Source organism: Haemorhous mexicanus, chromosome 22 (assembly GCF_027477595.1).
Source record: "Haemorhous mexicanus isolate bHaeMex1 chromosome 22, bHaeMex1.pri, whole genome shotgun sequence".
Classification (NCBI taxonomy): domain Eukaryota; kingdom Metazoa; phylum Chordata; class Aves; order Passeriformes; family Fringillidae; genus Haemorhous; species Haemorhous mexicanus.
Window position 1 is genome coordinate 11,006,422 of NC_082362.1, and position 13,816 is coordinate 11,020,237.

Below are 13,816 nucleotides of genomic sequence, written 5' to 3' on the forward strand. Positions count from 1 at the left end.
GTTTTGATATTTATATTACTTTTACAGTAAAAGTTTAATTTATGCTGGGCTCTGAAGATACTATCTGCTATAAAGTCACACAAGAAGAGAAATCCATTTAACTGTGTGTGCAGAAACTGCAAGGTGTTAAGATTGTTTGCTACTCCAGGTGAGAGAAATAATGTGTTATAAGCATTTCTCTGCAGTTATAAAATAAGGGGAAAAAATCTAAATTATTTTTCTGTAATAAAAAATGCAGTGATGTGCCTCTACAATTTTGAAAAACACAGGGGGAAAAGAGAGAAGAAACGGAGAGGGGGAAGAAAAGAAAGAAACAAACAAAGAAGGAAAGAAAGAAAAAAGGAAAAAAGGGGAAAACCTCACAAACATAAAAAAATACACAGGGAGAAAAAGGAGGAAAAGGAAGAAAAGGAGGATAAGGAGGAAAAAGATGAAAAATAATAACAGGAAAAAAGAAGGATAATAATAAAAAGAAAAAACAAGAAGAAAGAGCAGAAAGAAAGAGAGCAGACTCACATTTCCCTTCACTGGCGCTCAGAGCAAGAAGCTGCTTTGTGTCCAGCCTCGTGGGGTCCTGTGGGTAGCACTGTCAGTGTTAGCAGTTACATGCACAAACCTTTAAATCAGCAGAAAGGAGGGACAAAGTTTTCAGAGCAGCTGGACTGCTTGGAACTAGAGCAGGAGACTGAGTCTGACACTTTGCTCCTAACAGAGAAAAAAAAGATACAGTTTGCCATATAGTGGCTTAGCCTGTGAGGGGCAGTAAATGAATGACAGAACGAACACCTGGACATGGTGCTTCTTACCGTGCTTTGTCAGAGGTGTCCCAACCCTGCCAGGAGAGACTCCTCTCTCTCAGAGCTTCTTGCCTTCCAGCTCCCAGGCTCTGTATCCCTCCCAGGAGGAAAAAGCATTTTATAGTGCAGACCATGTATGCAAAATAGCTCTGAGCAAGGCTGGACATGGATAGTGCAACTGGGGATTCCCCTGATTCCTGTCCTGTCCACTTGGAGAAGTGGAGGGTGTGTGGCTGCTGGGTGAGCAGCATTACACAACCGCTGTGAGGAGGGAGGCAGCTCCTGCTGCTCTCAGCATCCCTCCTTCCCTGCTGCAGCCTTGACTCCTGCTGGTGCTCCTGGAAAGGGCAGGGTATCACACTGAACACTGTTTGCAGCCTTGCACACAGTGTTAAAATGAAAAGGGCTTCTTACAGCTTTTATCCTTGTGTGGCCAGTCTCCAGGCATCCTCCTGTACACCAGCCATGGCTGTAGGAAGAGTGAGCAACTTCAAGAGAAATGTTACAGAGCTGTAGAGTTTTACAGTACAAGCCAGGAAAGCATTTAACCACATGCTTATAACTAAGGACAGGTATTTTAAGTTTCACCTATACACACTTCCTTACTTTTCATCAAGTTTTAAAGGATCTTTCTCAATAGAGTATTTGTAGAATTTCTTGGTCTCCAGAGCTCCCTGTTCTGCCTGTTGCTGCTTGTGAGATTTGTCCCTTGGTGCTTTTCCAAAGTATTGGGAATACTGGAAGGAAACTGCAACTTCCTGAAGTACAAACCATTCCCACCATGCTGTGAGTGGGAATCCCAGAGGGACAGCTGGATGAGAAAGATGGGATTGCTGAGCTGATTTTCAATGTCAGACAACATGTGGACATGTACCTTTTAGAGAAGCAGGCTTCTCCTTGGAAGAAGGAAGGCCAGTCTCCTTCCAGTCTGGAAGGCAGAACCCCCTTGGGACAGGGCTGGCAGCAGTGCCCAGTGCTGTCAGGCACCTGCAGCCCACGAGTCTGGTGCCAGACAGTGCCCCAACAAGGATTTTGACCTGCCTTATTTGTTTCTGATATTATGTATGGCTATTTTAAGGAAACTGTTTACAAATTAAAGATGACTAATAAATCTGCCGGATAATGTGAATCAAATGAGGTACATTGATAACTAGGGAAAGATTTACAGTGGCTGACCAAAGACCTACAGAAATGAGGCATAAGGCAGCCAGAGAAATGAGGAAATGAGGAAATGTGTGTTCTTTTCTCATCTGTCACTCTTTTACTGGGCAAGCTTGGGCAAGGTGTTTTCTTCTCTCTGTGTCTAGCTTCTCTATTTGAAAATGAATATTAGATGATTGTGTAAAGCATTTCTAGAGGCAAAGCAAGTGCTGTGCACACGTGTTCATGCACGAGATCTCCTGTATGCATCCCATCCAGGATTGCTAGAGATGAACCTCTTGATAAACAGACCTGAGTTTTCTGAGCATTCATCTGCTTGGCTTTATCAAGGCTGTGCTGCTTAGCATCCACTGCTCATGAATTTTCACAGTTGGATTTTTCTTTAATGTGGTGCCTTTCTTCTCACCAGAATTAGCAGGTGAATCCCTTTGTTTAAAATATTCCAGTCATCAGGCAGATGTAATCAGCAGGCAGAAACGATGTGTGAGAGCTGTGCCACTCAATGCCATGCCAGAAAATTCTGCCTTTACATTCTTTTTTTGCATTTGCTACTTTATAACAGGGTTTTAAAAATTCTCTTTTCATCCTTTCCTTTCTTATTAACCTCTTTCTTCTATAGAACATGGGGAATCCTAATGTCTATTACTGTAAGAAAGAACATATCTTAGTAGAAGTTCATTTGAATTCAGTGGGTTCTAAGCTGTTATGATTCACCCTCCTTATTTCCCTGTGCTTGGAACTGCTGAAATCTAGGAAAGGTCATGTAGGGATTGGACATGAAAAATCAGATTTGGGATAACCAGAGGAGGAGAAACATCTTTCCTTAGGATAACTGTTAAAAGGATTGGCTCAGGTACAGCCATTCAGGGAAGTGCTTAATCACTCCAGTTGCTCAAACAGGACCTGATTTTTTTACTCACTTGAAATCAATAACAAAACCCTCTGTATAGTAAGAACAACAGAGAACCATTCAATCCTCAGCTGGATCAGAGATTAACTAAACAAGCTCACTGGGCACTCCTTCTACAAATATTCTACAGGGCTTGGAAGGTTTTTCCTTCAGAAAACCAATTCTGCCCATTTGAACAGACACTTCTTCCTCTGCCATATCAGAGTGCAAAAACTGGTTGCTTTCCTTGCATTAACTTTGATGAAAGAGGTGTCCTTTCAGAGCAGACTTTGACCTATTCAATGCTGTCATCTTGACTTAAATTTTGTTTTCTTTCTGAGTGTCTGATGGTTTGTAGCTTCAACAATCAGCTCTCTGCAATCTCCTTCGAAATGAGTCACATTCTGTGTCTGATATTATAATATACATCATATCTGCAAGATTCTGCATGAGCTCAAGCACTCATATTCCTGAAAACATTTACAAATCAAGCTCTGGCTGTAAGGTTGCTCCTCTGAGATCAGGGAATTTTGAGTCTTCAAAGAACTACGACAACTGAGGCAAAGTTGATGACAAGGAGGGCTGATCTTCCCAACTTCATGGAACCCAAAGAGGTGTTCAACTGTCCCAGCATTTCATAGGTCATTAGTGAACTCCTTCTAACTCCCTTTCCTAACTAATGTAACTATTGTCTGAGATGTCTTTTACAGCAGTGCTGCATGTGACAGCACAATAAATACAGTACTGCAACCCCTGTAAACACTCAGCATCTTAGATTTGTTAGAACTACCCTCACATCTGGTGGTTTCTGACAAAGATACAGTTAGTAACAATATTAACTATTGCAGTTCCCAAATATCTCCTCTCATTGACTACCATCAGTCATCTTCTTTTACACTGGTTTGGTTTTTCATTGCCCAAAGAAAATTTGTTTGGTTTGAATCTTCCCCCAAGCTTTGCAATGGCAGCTTTGGGGTTTTTTTGTTTGTGTTCCTGATTGCTGACTATTCCTTTAAGGACTTTAAGATATTCACCATTAACTGTAGGCCCTTCTTCATTGGCTTCTTTATTATTTCAAAATGCTCCTGATAAAGTGAGGATAATAACTCTACCAAAAGCAAAATAAAAGATCCAGGCCTTGGCACTTGAAAACATGCAAATAAAAGCAGGATCCCAGCCCAGTCTAGACTGTTTTTCAGTTTCTGCAGGTTTCAGGTACGTTTAAAGCAGCAGTTTAGTGTGGAAAGTGCAATGTTTTGTTTACCATGTCCTGTTCTCCAGTGGAAGATTGAATGTCAAATGATGGCAGGGCAGGGTGGAAAATTTCCCAGTCTGACCATCCGAGGGCGAAAATGAAAGTTAAGGAGAGTGCTAAACTTGCAGAGAGGTGCCAGTAAACCCATTCCTTCCTGTCTACTCACTGTCAGTTAGGCCAAACTCAGACATGCAGAAAGAACAGAATTCCCTCATCAGTCACCTCTCCAAAATTCCCAGGGGTGAGGAAGTGAGGGAGGACCAAAGCAGTCATAGCCAGATTTTGTTGTGCCTGGCTGCACGTTGGCTCAGGCAGAAGCGATTGCTGAGACTCCTGACTCACCCCTGAGATCCTCAGCCACAGCTGCAACAGCAAAGACAAAATTACAGCAAAAAAAGAGCAAAATAGCAATTAACAGTTGACTGGGCCTAAACCCTGGTGTCCTGCATGTGGCTGTCATGAGCTAGGCTCTGTGTCCTGCACTCCTGGACATCATTTCACTACACTGAAGATGTTCCTGTGTGGAGCATAAGGAAAAGCTGGCATGTGGATCTGGAAAAAGTATAGAACAGTGGTTGGTACTTCTCCCGCAATCCATGCTTATCACAGCAGAACAGGAAAAAAAAATTACTGTGAGATTACTGTGGGCAAAAAGAGTTTTATGATTGCAAAATAACAGTGAACTACAAAGCTGTAAATGTCTTCTTCAGCAAAATCATGGTCGAAGAAGAAACTCCAATTTCAGTAACAGAGCACTGGCTGAGGCCAGTGGAATCTCTAACCAAGGACAGGTAACAGAAGAGATTTGAATAGAGGTTTTGAAAAAACAACCCATAAATTTCTGGGCCAAAATGAAGAACACAATATTGAAGTATAGAAGTAGCTTGAGTTCTGAATCTAAAAACTTTGGTGTTTTTACTCCAGAACACACAGCACTGTTGGAACAACTTCAGTAAAATGTATGTGCTTCTGTTTATTGGTGACCTCTGAGTCTCTTTTCCTTACACCTGCCTTTATCTACTCAGTTGTTTCCTGCACATTGAGGTGTCACACTTTGGACAGTGTACCTTAGTCTACACAAAACCAAAGCATGCTGACCCGCTTTCCTTGTTTCCTGCATGGAGACAGGGGTTTTCTCAGGTAATTTTATGGCTCTGCTTTATCTATACTCACTGTTTTACTGCCTCAGTTGTTTTTAAGGACTCCTTGCTAAGCACCACAGTTAGGCCAGTCTTGCCTATGCCTGCATGACTTTCAGTGTCTGCATGAATTACATCACATTTTCAAAACTTTCCATGAGAGTGAAATTGCCTCCCCTCTGCCCTTCCCGACAGGGAAGTGGTGCCAGAGGGTGTGGGGTGTGAGCTTACAGCTCCTTCTCTAGCAACTATCCACCTTCCCCTACTGAAAAAGACAATTTCCATGGCACAATCTTCAGAGAATGTTTAGTCAGTTTTCACTGATTTGGAGCTGCAAGTCCAGCTCAATTGGTTCTCATCTTCTCACCCCTGCAAAGAGCCTGGCTCCATCTCCTCGGTGACCTGAAAGCCACTGGAAGGCTGCTCCTCTTCTCCTGGCTGAAGAAGCCCTGTTCCTCCAGCCTCTCCTCATGAGGCAGCACCATGCCCCAGCTCCAATTATCTTGATGGGCTCCACTGAACTCACTCTTTGTGCACTGGAGGCCCAAACTGGACTCAGTAGCTCACCAGTGAAGGATGCAGATGCTCCAACGGTGATGCTTTTCCTTCTCTCCTTCTATAGGAATTCCAGGCTAGGGACATACTATTTAGCTTGGCTTTCATTCAGTGAACAAACACGCTGCTGATTGAGACAACTGATTGTTGACCACAGTGACAGAGAGGATGGTCTTTGAAGCTACATTTGGAATGGGGGACACCACCTGGGAGCTTGAGAAGTCACTTACTGAAAATACAAAAAAGAGAGATGGAGGAATATGTGTTGACAAGGTCAGGTTCTAGAAAGTGATGGGTGGCTTTATGGAGGTTAAGTCACGGGGGTTAATCTATAATAAAGGGTCCTGGTACACATGTCAAAGGATTATAACAGATTAATTAGCAGGTGCTGTTATTAGCCATAACAATTTTTGTCTCAGTTTCTGAAAGGATAAGATGAAAAACAATTACTTCATTCAGTCTAAATGTTTCACCCAACTCTTGCAGCGGGGGGTATGTGGACCACAGCCTCCAAAGCAAGAGGAGCTGATGCAGAATGTGTATGTAATTTACAGGACAGAAATAGCACATTTTTTGGTCAAAAAAACGTTCTTGCCTCACCTTGTTTTTATGATGATTACTTTTGATTTAGTCATCTGAAACCTGGCAGAAAGGAAAATAAAGGGGAATTTTCTGTGACTTACAACACTGTCCATTAGGTTTGAGCAGCTCAAGAGACCTCTCTGACCAGTACAAGCTGAAAACCACTATGACATTTCCTTCTTTCTTCTCATGTACCAGCTTCAAAGACTTAACTGCAATCTGAGAATTCTCCAAAGGAACACACCACTCCTCTTCCTAGTGGTGTTTTTGGGGACCAACAGTTTCTGTACTTCCATGAAGTGTCAAAGTCCTTGTTCAACATAACATCTCTGATCCCGATTTGCTCCCAGGTTTTTGCTTTTGAAGTCCCATTTGTTTTTAATGGAAGAGCAAAGCCACATGTGTGAAAGAGAGCTGACTGCAATGACTCCACATTCATAAGAGAGAAATCCTGGCAGTTAATGTCTTGATTTGGTAGAACGACCATTGCAGAAAAGGAGGCTTCTCAAGTTTCTGCCACCTTTTGAAAAGGATGCAAGAAATGAGTGCCTGAGCATGGTTCTGGTAGGGTCTTGTAATAAGCTCCTACCCAGCTGGATGATAATTCTGCAGGGTAGGAATTACCCCATCCCTGACTAACCAGCAAATTGAGTGTACCATGGAGAAGGAAGGACCCAGGCCAGTGGTGAGACAAATGAGCACGGTATAAACCACTGCCCAGCAAACCATCAGCATATTTTTAAACAGATTGCTGGATTTAACACTGATAAAGTTAAAAACAAGAAAAAAGGAAGGCAGTTCTTCAGCACTAAAGGCAGCAGCAGAACTTTCAATATTTATTTTTCCAAAAGAGCATATGAACATGGGAAAAGAAAGCAACTAATTACTGGACAACAAAACTTCAGAATTCTTTCTGCCTTCCCCTCACATAAAATGATGCCTTTGGGCCCAGATTCCAAGCTGATTTATGGAGAATATATTTGCCTTCAGCATCACACCCACCTCTTGAACTTGTCTATCCATGCTGCTACAGACACAAAGTTTTGTAAAACTGAAAAAACAAAACTGTTTCACTTTTAATTCTGGTAACCATGATTGAGCACAGGCAACTACTCTGAGTATTTCAGGTAGTGCAAAATGGTTTAAGATGGTGAACACTGCTGAAGTCATGGAGTGCACATGGGAGCCTTTGCCTTTGATTCCAGTGGCTTCAGCTCAGAACCCAAGAACAGCATGGAAAGTAAACATCCTGGTAAGCAATTTCCAGACTGCCTTTGTTAGTACAGACCAAGACAGAATTTGATAGAGCATGAAGGCAAGATGGGTGTCTCCCATTTAACAGACAGTCCCTATGAATTCCAGAGGTTCTTACGAGTGTTATGGAGTTCTGTGGAGCAAAGCTACATAATTATGAGCTGCAATTTCTTTCAGGTACTTATAAAATTGAAAACACTTCCTATGTAGTAAATAAATAAGGCTCTCCCCATATAGTGCAATAAAGTGAGCAGATTACAGGTTCAGTACTGTACCCAATCTATTCCTTTCAAAGCCTCATTGTTACATCAAAGGGTTTGTGGTTCTGTTCCTCTCAACCAGACGTGGATTGCATTCGTTACTTTTTATGCTAAATACCACTCATATTGTGTATATTCTTTGTATAATTATGCCAGCTATAAAATCTGCACCTTTGCTTATGAGGATAATGAAGTTAGAGTGCAGGGACTGGCTCTCCATCTCCAATTTCATAATTAACCCTGGATGCCTTTTTACTGCATTTAATCAATTAGAAATAACCAGACCTGGCATAATGTCACTGTGACATCCTACAGGCTCTATTCTGTCAGTTGGGAGCAGGATTTGGAGATCTCGGTATTTTTAAACCATGTTTCTGAAACAGTTCTAAAATGATCATTACCATGTCAGTACCCCCTACCTCAGAGCCATGCTAGGAGAGAATAAGCAATTTCCTGCTGTTTGTCCCCCGAGTCCCAACCTGTCTGAGAGCTGCTGTGTGCCTTTTAAAGGTTAAACACCTCAAAGGCAATCTGAGAATTACTTTTGAAATCCTGGCCAGAAAGCTGCAATGTACTCTGTGAGATACTTCCAGCTAGAAAAAGGACAAACTCAACAAAGCACTCGGGGAAGAGAAAGTTCCAGGATTCAACAGGTGTCTGCATTCTGTACTGTAAACTGTGGTTTAACACACCATTTCTGTGACCTCTAGAAATGGGAGGGGAAAACAGAAAATAAAAGAGAAAGCAGCCCTTGCAGTTGTGAAAACCAAAATATTCTATTTTTAAGCATGAAAAGTCAGTCCCCATTTTGACTCAGTATAAGGAAGGTGGCTCCAAAATATACAACCTTTGCCTGTGCCCACCATCATGACACAATATTTTCCAGACTAACTTCTGTTTGCCATTTGTTTTCAGTTTTCCTTGTTCCTTGTTTCACACTAGCTGAGACACAGACCACTTTCTGTAGATGAAATGACTGCTAAGAAATTGAAGCAAGACAGAAAATCCCAGATCTTACGTGATTTTATTTAATGCAGAATGTAAGTCAACCTCATCAGCCACAAGAATTTATTGTCAATTCTGCATCTTTTAAAATCCATTCTGTAGAAGGGGAGAATATAATCAAAACAGCAGCAGTTTTAAACTCCTCTGAACAAGAATTAATACCAGAGATGGTGCAAAATATAAGGAGTAACAATAAAAAGATATTAAGTGCAGTGTTTTTTAAACAGATGATGCTGAACCCCAGCAGAAGGAAGCCCAAAGGTAATGAGGCCACTCAGTCTGAAGCTGTGCAGCTGCAGCTGGAAGAAAACATTTTATATGGGGTAGTGATATAGCCTCAAGCTGTGCCAGGGGAGGTTCAGGTTGGACATCAGAAGGAGTTTCTTCACAGAAGGGTTGTCAAGCATTGGCAGGGGCTGCCCAGGGAGGTTTGGGGGCCCATCCCTGGAGGTGTCCAAGGAAGGGCTGGAGGTGGCACTCAGTGGCCCAGGCTGGGGACAAGGTGGGGATTGGGCACAGCTTGGACTCCATGGGCTGGGAAGTCTTTTGCCTGAATGATTCTGTGAAGCACCCAAACCAAGCTGGCTCAGAAGCTGCTGATTAAAAAAACAAAAATCAAATGAATCCTTTTCAGAACAGATTCATGCAGAACATGAAGGCAGATTCTTCTGGGGGTAAAGTCACCCAGGTTGGTAGTTACAGAAGGGGTAAGTTCAGTGTCCACAGGTGAAGACAGCAAAGAGCAGTCACAGAAATTTCCTCTTCAGACTCTACAAGTGCAGTGAGCAATGCCAGGGACCTCTCCCGCAGTGACAAACACAAACACTGTCAAGCTCTTAGGTGCAAGTGACAGATGCCTCCCTCTGCTTCTAAACTTTTAAAAACCTATTTTAAATATCAAACACAATTATGAGGAAAACAGAAAACAGTCCTCAAAGAATAGGGTTTTTTTCAAGTGAATGTGTCTGCCCTGCTTAATCACAAGCTGAAAGGAGTACTTGATGACTGGTGTATACTTCAGTTAACACTATTTCATAAAACTTGGCTTGACAGAAGTATAAGATAAATTAATCAAATAATACAGAAGTTGAAAGATGCACCAGCTGGCTCGTGCTCCAGCAGACGTAGATCAGCTCTGAGCAGCAGACAATGCTGCAGGAAAGGGACAGACCAAGTGGGCAGTGCAGGTTCGTGTCCAGCATGTTGTGTGTCAGGGACTTGCTTTAGACTGCTCTGGCCAAGATCTTGCTCACCCCAAATCTCCCCTGTCTTTGGAGTGACACTGAAGGACATGACATTGTGGAGCATAAAGCTCTAACGACTCATTCTCATAGTTTCAGGTCAGGGAGTCTCATAATGAATAGATATTATGATATTGAGTATTTTAGACTCACAGACCTGCTGCCCGTTCAGTTTGCAGCTTATCAAAGTTTTATATGAAGGCACAATTTATAATGCCATGTTAAAAGCTTTTACAAATAAGAAACTGTTTCCTCTAAAAAAGATGTGAGAGAATATTATTTGTTTCTCCCAGAAATAGAGTGCATTCCTCTTCTTTACAGCATCACAGTAAAGATTACTTCCTTATGACATTTGAAAATGAGCCAAATACCACAGAGTTGAGATTTTTGTTTAGCATCATGTCTTTATGCTCAAGTGTCCCTAAACAAAAAGCAATGCCTGTGACATAACCCACCACGTGAGGAAGTTTACAAAGTGCTAAAGAATGATTTAAAGAATATTCCATTACTGACAAATGGTGCTAAGCAAGGCCTGGCCTGGGTTGGAAATATTCTATTCAGTACCCACAGGGCTCAAATGACTTTGGTGGCAGTGTGAATGGAAATCAGTAACACGTCTGACACAAGAATGTGATCAGAAGTGTATTTGTCTCTGGCCACGTGAAGGGTGGAATGCTATCCTGGATACTACATAAAACAGGAATTTACAATCTTGTCTGTACCAAAACCTGAAATGAATAAATGAATTACAAAAATAAATAAAAGGGAAGATTTTCACTACACAGGACACTTCTGCATGAGGCTCCAAGGCTGGTAATAACCAAAGTGGTCTTTACCATTTCTCTGTGGACTTAAGAGCAGGAACACAAACACTAAAAATACATTGACCAACCCACTGCTACTGCTCCATCTTTTGACATGTTGCTTCCCTATTTGTAACGTACAGATTATTCACACTCAATTTCAGCTCTAGGTTTCCAAGGCCGTGTATACACAAAACAGAAGGTATAGCTCCAGTGTTGGTTCTGGCCTTAGACTGGATGCTGGTAAGTCTGTAAAGGGATTTAAATTATTAATTCTCTACACTTCAAGAATGTAAAGCATGATATCACTTTATTAATCAGAAGTCTCCCTTTGTCTTTCTTTGTCTTAATGTTTGTCTTGCCCTTGCATAACAAGCCTCCAGTGAAACCCTCACTACCTTAATCAAGAGCTGCCCGCACACAACGTTTGAACTCCTAACTTCACTCAACTCATAACTTTGGAGTACCCAGAAGAAGTTATTGACTCAAGATCCTACTGGAACTAGCTGCAAAAGTGTTTTTGGCAGTGTTTAGGGGTTACTGCAATCACCTATCAATGGCTCATCACTTACCAGAACTGGCACAGAAATGGGTTCCTCATTGCAGTAAAAGAAACTGAAGCCTATGAATACACTTGTTTCCTTTTACTGACATTATCCCTTGCTCTGTCAGCAGCCTCGTGAGCATCATGAGCTTTTTAAACTCTTCAAAAATAATTACAGAACACAACACAGCCTCAGTTACCCACCATCTTTATGGTCAGAGACTCTGGAGGACTGAAAATGGGAACACAGGTGCACCAGTGTATTTGGGGTTGCTATTTTCTACCCAATTGTCACAGCAGAACTTGGGAGGACACTGCCTGTGACTGTGCCTTTGTCCCCACGGGCAGTAATTGCCAGCACAGCAGCACCAAGGGAACAGGGAACAGCTCTTCAGGCTCAGCAGGGCTGGGGGCAGAGAGGCAGAGAGCTGCTCAAACACAGGTGAAGAGAACTCACTGTGCAAGTCTCAGGTCAGGCAGGTCAGTGAGTGATAAATTTGGACAACTCCAGGGTCAAATGACTTCTGAGCAGAAGTTTTAGGAATAGTAATTTTGGTCAAAAGTACTGAAGCTCTGTCCAAAACCCATTTCAGAGTTCAGGTTCTCATCTACATCTGAGTTACTACAACATCTTTGGTCTCAAATTATGCTGCTGGAGAATGGAATTTGTATACTGTCCTGAAAACATAAAAGCCTGAGCTCTGCAGCTGAAGGACTCTTCAGTCCAGTCATTACAGAAACATGTCTGAGGTATTGGGGTTACTATTGCAAGGAAGTAAATAGTTGTTAGCATCATATCTCCTCACCAGCAGGAAAATTCCTTGGATATTGAGTAAATAAAGTTATCTTTGACTCTATTAAAAGTCTTTTTACTTCGAAAACCAGATTAAGTTTGTACAAAAGTCCTTCAGACTTCTCCTCATGCCTCCAGCTGAATTACTACTATCAAAATACTTAGTCATGATGTCTCCTGCCTCACCAACCATGTTCCCCATCTGTACCCTATTGAAAATTGAATGCTCTATCACTTTCCAAACCCTAAAATTCACATCTACCATACCTCTGGTCTGATGCTCCCATATCCCAGCTGGCACCTCAGACATCTGGAGCTGCAGACAAGCCATGGCTGTAACTTCCAGCTCCATGGTCCTTTCCCTCTTGAACTAACCATAAATTAAATAACAGGTGTGTAAGAATGATTTAAACACATGCAATTATCCTTTTTGTAACTGAACAAAATATTACATCTCACACTACCAAAAGTCAATTGAAGCCATAGAGAGGTGTGATCACTCCACATTTAAAGTTCAGGAAACTGCCATACACTGTTAATCCCACTAAGCCTGAGAGTTTTTAATCACTATTGCAGTGATACAAAATTCAGTGCATCTCTGTGCTACAGATCACACTCACAGAACAGACCTGGAGAACAGCACAGGTCACCTATTTGCTGGTCTTGATCAGGAGCAGCACATTCAGAGAGCTTCTACCAAAAAATGCTTGAGCTTTTTTATTAGTCTTCAAGATCATACTGGATATTCCTTGTCAACTGCCAAGGTTGAAGATTTCTGTGCTCTGCCTTGCACAAAATTATTTTGAAAGTTTAAACCAGAATGGCTGCAATTTAAAAAAAAATGTACCTAGGTAGAAAGACAAGTGGCTTTCCTCACATGGAGAAACACCTACTCTGTTGAGAAAGTCTATTACCTTCCTGCTTTATCTGAAGTTAAGCAGAAGGCTGGCTCCAGCATAATACTGAGTATCATCTGGTGCAGAAAAGGACTTGAGGAGGAGAAATAAGGCGGGTAGAGAGACAAGATAAGAACAGCATTAAGGAATAGGTAAAACAAAGACAACAAAAGTTAAGGGTGCATAAGGGTGACATGAAAGACATGGGAGCAGAGAGAGGAACAGTAGTGACGATGGCACAGGGAAGTGTAACAGAGAGCAGGAATTCCAGGAGAGGAGCGTTAGCAGAGAAAAGGAAGTTTTTTGATAGAGTACTCTGTGGATTTCAGTGGCGGCCCCATTTCTGGCGCAGTCCTACCAAACTCTCCTCGCCGCTGGCGAGCCCGGAGCCCATCCCGGCCCTGCCCTGCCCGCGGGACAGCGGCGCCGGCCGGCACCGCCACCTGCAGGCGGCCCGCCGCACCTGCAGGCGGGCGGGCACGGCGGGGCCTGTGCCCAGCTGCCCTCCCTCGGGAAACACAGCCCGGCACTGCGGGGCGGGCTGCTCCGCAGGGACACAGACCCCTGCTTAAAGGACATTCGTTATGTGCTGCAAGGCCTTGTGAAGCCTCTGAATTGCAGAGCATCGCACAGGGCATTGAC

General features: G+C 42.6%; 1 protein-coding gene across 5 annotated transcripts in view; it reads right to left on the bottom strand.

The window, feature by feature from the left end:
- The window catches only part of NOS2 (nitric oxide synthase 2), a 43,087-nt gene that overhangs the window by 16,275 nt on the left and 12,996 nt on the right, over positions 1-13,816 (bottom strand). For 2 of the 5 annotated variants that reach the window (XR_009489116.1, XM_059865610.1), the window contains exon 1: positions 517-8,749. The exons of 1 other annotated variant lie outside the window; for it this stretch is intronic. The gene's annotated coding sequence lies outside the window, so the exon portion shown is untranslated. Of the gene's footprint in view, positions 1-516; positions 8,750-13,816 lie in introns of those variants that run through there. 2 more of the 5 variants (XM_059865612.1, XM_059865611.1) reach the window with 2 other exon arrangements.